At 34.6% G+C, this 6,000-nt stretch overlaps 1 long non-coding RNA gene across 3 annotated transcripts in view; it reads left to right on the forward strand.

Annotated features, from left to right (window-relative positions):
- LOC141570624 (uncharacterized) overlaps positions 1-3,169 on the forward strand; it is a 757,454-nt gene extending 754,285 nt beyond the window's left edge. For all 3 annotated transcript variants that reach the window (XR_012494838.2, XR_012494842.2, XR_012494844.2), the window contains one exon: positions 1,494-3,169. This is a non-coding gene — a long non-coding RNA (uncharacterized LOC141570624). The remainder of the gene's footprint in view (positions 1-1,493) is intronic.
- Positions 3,170-6,000: the final 2,831 nt, after the last annotated feature.

The raw sequence follows: 6,000 nt of genomic DNA on the forward strand, positions 1-6,000 counted from the left end.
CAACATTATGTTTTATATTTTGCAATTTCGTTATTAGGAATTAAGTGAAAAGGGAGAAAGTTTTTTGTTTTTTTTCCAGATTAAATCTTTATGCTAAATTCCTCAGCCTTCACTGAGGAAGAAACACGTTAGTGAGAGGATTACGTTCCCATTTCACCCTAATTATTTTAAACTGAAAAGTTCAAATCAAACAATGAAGCTTTTGTAAGTCTGAAAATGTTTCCAATCTAAAGATCTAAAGGCCGTAATAGTTTGTAAGCTCTGCCCGCATAATTTAGGCAGGATGGTAAACACAGTTTCCAGAAATTTTAAGCCATGCTTTTTAGACAGCAATAGCTTTTATCCTCACGAGATGAAATCTTATAATACCTTGCTGAATTGCTCCATTGTATTTAAACAAAAAACATACAGATTTAGCAAATGTTAAAAAGGACATTAATTTTACCATATTAAGAAAAGACAATTCACTAGTTAAGAGAAAATTATACCTTGGACCACTATCTAATTCTTGCAGGTATATATTTTGTTAATTAACACAAGTACAAGTTTATTTAGCAAACACCTAATGGGTGGGGTAGTATTCTATCAGAGTAATCCTGGAAAAGAGATAGTATGTTACCCTGCGTATACGTTTTTGTTCAACTGCTTACATTTAATCTCTTTTGTCTATTTAGCTTGGGTATAAATAATGTATCATTGCAGCAAATGTCCCTTCTCTACAGGAGGGAAGGGCTCTGCAAAGTCTATCCTCTGGACCTCATTAGTAGATGTCAGATGGAGTGAGAGAGAGGAGGCAGAACCATTCTTTTTCATGCACAGGCACGGCGACATTGCCCAGCTGTAGTCTACTCAGACATCATGGTAGACACACCAGTTCCAGCTGAGCATTTCCAGGGTCAGAGCCAGCAGACACATATATATATGTATATACTTGTTACCCCTCCAATCCTTCAGGACTGATTCCATATTGACATGCACAACCATCTCAAGCAATCATATTGTTTTGATTTATTCTGGGGTACTTTTCAATGTTACTTAAGGGCCCTAAGAGCCTGTTTAAATGCTTACAGACTTTTCAGTCCTATTTGCCTTTGTAATTTTTAAGAATTTGTTTTCAATTAGTCTGGATTGTGAAAATCTGGTCTGGAGTTTATGCAAGCTTAAAAAGACTACTCAGCTGTTAACTGCCAATGCATTTGTTGTTTAAAACCACAAAATAAAAGTGCTTGTTGGAAGAAGCACCTTTAAATAAACAGATTATTTTCAATATATAAATAGAACTGCTTGGGATAATCTCTTTGAGGTAATGCAGTGTTCATTCTAGTCTTGATTATCCTCTGCTTTACCCTAAAAAAACATTATTTTTTCCTCACAGACAAAATAAAGACATATATAAAAACTATTATACTTTATTTAATAGGCACTATATGTACATTACTTAATTTAATTCTAATGACGAGTATATGACATTGCTTTTTATCCTTATTTTACAGGTCACTGAGTCTCAAAGAAAGATTTGATGGAAGTCTGCCTGGCTCCAAGCTTGAGCTTCTAATCAATCCACCTTACAATGTTTGAATATAAAGAAATATCCTGCTAAAGGACGGAGCCGCTCCATCTCTTTCTCCCTGAGCTCTCCTCGTGCCTGGTGACTGGTGTAGCACTTTCCCTTTCTCTTTTAATTCGCGCCTTAAATGGTTGCTTGGAGTTTGGCTGAATCCGGGTTTGAATTCCAGCAATAATTTCATGGATATAAACACAAAAATATAGGCAACAAAAGCAAAAATAGACACGTGGTACCATTAGCAAACTAAAAAGTTTCTGTACAGCAATGAGAACAATCAACAGAGTGAAAAGGCAACCTGTGGAATGGGATATTGCAAACCATATATCTAATAAGGGGTTAATCTCTAAAAAAATATAAGGAACTCCTATAACTCAATAGCGAAACAAAACAAAACCCTAATAACCTGATTTAAAAAAATTAGCTTAGCTCAGGACTTGGATAGACATTTCTCCAAAGAACGCATATACATATCCAACAGTATAGAAAAAAATGCTTAATGTCATAATTATAATGATCAGAAATGCAAATTAAAACCACATTGAGATAGCACCTCACACCTGTTAGAATGGCTATTATTTAAAAAAAAAATGGCAACAAGTGTCATCAATGATGTGGAGAAATTGGAACCCTTGTGTACTTTTGCTGGGAATGCTAAATGGTGGGTTGGAACAAGCTGCTATTAAAAAACAGTGCAAAGGTTCCTCAAAAAATTAAAAGTAGAACTGCCACATGTTCCAGCAAACCTACTTGTGGATATTTACCCAAAATTATTAAAATTGGGATCTCAAAGAGATGTTTATTACAACACTATTCACAATAGCTGAGATGTGGGAGCAACCAAAATGCCCATCAATGGATGAATGGATAAAATGTGGCATATACATAGAAATACTTTTTTCAGTCTTAACAAAGAAGGAAATTCTCAATATGCAACAACATGGATGAACCTTAAAGATATGTGCTAAATAAAATAAGCCAGTCACAGAAAGATAAATACTGCATGATTCCACTTACATGAGATAGCTAAAATGGTCATATACATAGAATTGAAGAATGGAATGGTGGTTTCCAGGGGCTGCATGGAGAGGGAAATGGGGAGGTATTAATCAAATCAATGGGCGTAAAGTTTCAGTTAGGCAAGATGAAAAACTTTTAGAGATTTTTTTGTACAACAATAATGTATTGTATACCTAAAAGTTTATTAAGAATGTAAATCTCATGAGTTCTTACTACAATAAAATGAAATATTGAAAAAACTCTTATTGGTATTTTCATTGAGGAAGTGTTAAATTTAATGGTTAACATAAGAGAATTGACTACGTTGACGCTTTTCATTCAAAGAAAAGTATACCTTTCTATTGGTTCAAATATTTTGTGTCTCCAGTAGTATTTTAGAATAATTTCTTCAAACAGATCTTGCACATTTCTTGTTCAGATTATTCTTATGTATTTTTGTAGCTGTTTTGATACTTAAAGTTCTTTCTTCCATCTTCTAATTATTGTTTTGAAACCTACAGATTATTGATTTCTATATATTTGTATCTAGTGCCTTAATAAATTCTTTGTAAAAAGTGTTTCAAAACTTTAAATTGTATGCTTATGAAATTTTACTTATGGGAAATATGTCCAAAAATCTTGGAGACTACTGGTCTATATGATGAAGTCTAAACTCCTTAGTATGAAGGCCCTTCATTGCTGACACTTGCTGATTTCTTAGTGCTACCATGTCACCACACATATACTGAACACTTATCATTCAGAGATGCTTGTGGTTATCTGAACGCTAATAATTTTTGGATGCCTTCTGCATTTGCTGTAGTTTCACGCTGCCCATAATTCTAATCCTACAATTCTACTGGTATATCTATCTGGAGAACTCTTCACCTTTTCTTTCTTTTTTGACTCAGTTTACATGTCTCCTCTTCTGAGAAACCATTTAGATCCCCCAAATACATTTAAGGTCTGTCTTTCTGTTTTCATAGTGCCCATAGTAACTTCATTTATCCTATTATTGACATGTTTCTTCGTCAGACTGTGAGATTGTTAAGAAAAGATTGTTTTCTTGTTTGTTTGTCTATTTCTAATACCTAAACATAGTAGATAACAAATATATGGTGAATTGAATAGCATGGGTGCATTACTGTATAATGTTTACTCAGATATTCAATTTTGTGTGGAAGAGAGACTTACACTGTTAAGCTAAAAGAAAATGGCATGTTCTCTGCAACTCCAAACCCCTCAGTTCACATATGAAGGTAATTAAGACTCAGAGGCATAACTTGCTTCCAATCACAAGTCCAGAAAGGGGCAGAGCTGGAAAGAGAATATTATTTGTTTTTCATGCCCAGAACTCTTTCAACTATTCCAAACGTCTGAGTGGGTATATTTCCAGGTGCATATACATTTGTAAAACCTTAGTCTCTGAGAATCTGCGTGTTCCTAGAATATATACACAGGGGCATCAGATATATAATCACACACCAGTCAATACTCAACAGAAAACACTGAAAACCTAGGTGTGATCCTGTTCCTCATCAGAAAAACAGCTATTATAATTTCTTACTCTATGTTCCCAATGGAGATGAAGCTGTATAGAAAAACTCACCTTTTTAAGTATTAATCTTCCTTCTCAGGTATGCTATTTTCAAAGGATGAAGCCAGAAGGAGTGGTAACTGATTATTTTTTTAAAGAATAATTTCTTTTTTCATCATTAGTTTTGAGTTACAAGAAGAATCCTAAAGAAATGTTTAGTGAATATATGCAAACAACTTCAATTTACCTAACTACATAAAAATTTACGTCCATCACTCAAATGAGGCATCCATTTAGGAGTTTCATTTACTCACAGAGCCTCAACTAACACTGTATCTCAAACCATTATCTCAAAGCATGCTGCACCCTAATATCTGAGATCTTTTCAGGTATTTCTACAAGGTTGCTTCACATGGTCTTAAAATAATTATGTCTAGAGCTAACCTCATTTACTTTTCTCTAATATGGATTTCTACCACTGTGTTTATTATTTTGAGGATCTCCTCAACTCAGTTCATGTAATTAACTCTAGTTTCTTCTGAATGAATATATGCCTGAACAAATGAAACCAATGCCCTTCCTTCTTACCATCCCTCCAATACAGACTTCCCTTCATAATAATTTCATTTATACAAGTGGCACCATTATTATCTCAGATTGTCAAGGAAATTTTGGAATTAGTTTGTTTCTCCACCAAGATTAGATCTAAACCCCATTCCCTCCCACACATCCAGATACATTGCCCTTAAGTCTTTTTCTATTTAATATGATATGATCCTGTGAATTCTGTTGGTGGTATTCCTTTTATAACTCAAGGTACTGACAAAGTCACTCAGTCTATGTTATTTAGGATGAAGTCTTCTGTTCTTTCTGACTAAGCATTCACTTCTCTTCCCATCTCTTCTAGATATTTTGCTTATTATTTGAGGGAGAAATTGCTGATGTGGTCAGAGCTTAGAGCATTTTTGAAGCCCCAGTTATTATAAATGTGGTTATTTTATCCTAAAGGTTAGCATTTATGAGAGGTATTCTCTTTTGTACTTACTTCTCCCATGTGATAAGTAGACCTAAGCAAAGCATTATTTCTTGAGGTAAGCCTTGCTAAATATGAGATCTGACAATTAAGTTTGCGAACTTGTTGCAATGATTTTGCTAAACTTTTTGATATCAGAGGGATTATTCATTATGATTTGTACCTACTAGACAAACAGTTAACTAAGTTTACCATTTGGAAGTGCTGAAAAGGCTATGTGGAAAAGTTAGATGACCTAAACTGTTTGCCAACAATTCATGGCTCTTGTATCATGACAGTGCACCAGCTCACATGGCACTGTCTCTGAGGGAGTTTTTAGCCAGTAAACAACTAACTGTCTTGGAACACCCTCCCTACTCACCTGACCTGGCCCCCAATGACTTCTTTCTTTACCCGAAGATAAAGGAAATATTGAAAGGAAGACATCTTGATGACATTGAGGACATCAAGTGTATTACGATGACAGCTCTGATGGCCATTCCAGAAAACGAGTTCCAAAAATTCCTTTGAAAGGTGGACTAGGCACTGACATCAGTGCATAGCTTCCTAAGGGGAGTACTTTGAAGGTGACCATAGTGATATTCAGCAAAGAGGTATGTAGCATTTTTTCTAGGATGAGTTCAAGAACTAAACTGTCCAATCTCGTATATGAAGTGCTACAGTATTATTTGAAGATAAAAATGTAATGAAGGTACATGTTATAAATCCCAGACAGAACACACACACACACACACACACACACACACACACACACAATAGGCAAAGTAAAATACAGAGGTATAACTATATACCAACTGAGGAGTGAAATGGAATATTGAAAAATAATTAATTTATGCAAAATAAAGTTGTAAAAGAAAGGAAGTAGCA

This window comes from Rhinolophus sinicus, chromosome 17 (genome assembly GCF_057876585.1).
Source record: "Rhinolophus sinicus isolate RSI-liver-muscle chromosome 17, RSI-T2T, whole genome shotgun sequence".
Lineage (NCBI taxonomy): Eukaryota > Metazoa > Chordata > Mammalia > Chiroptera > Rhinolophidae > Rhinolophus > Rhinolophus sinicus.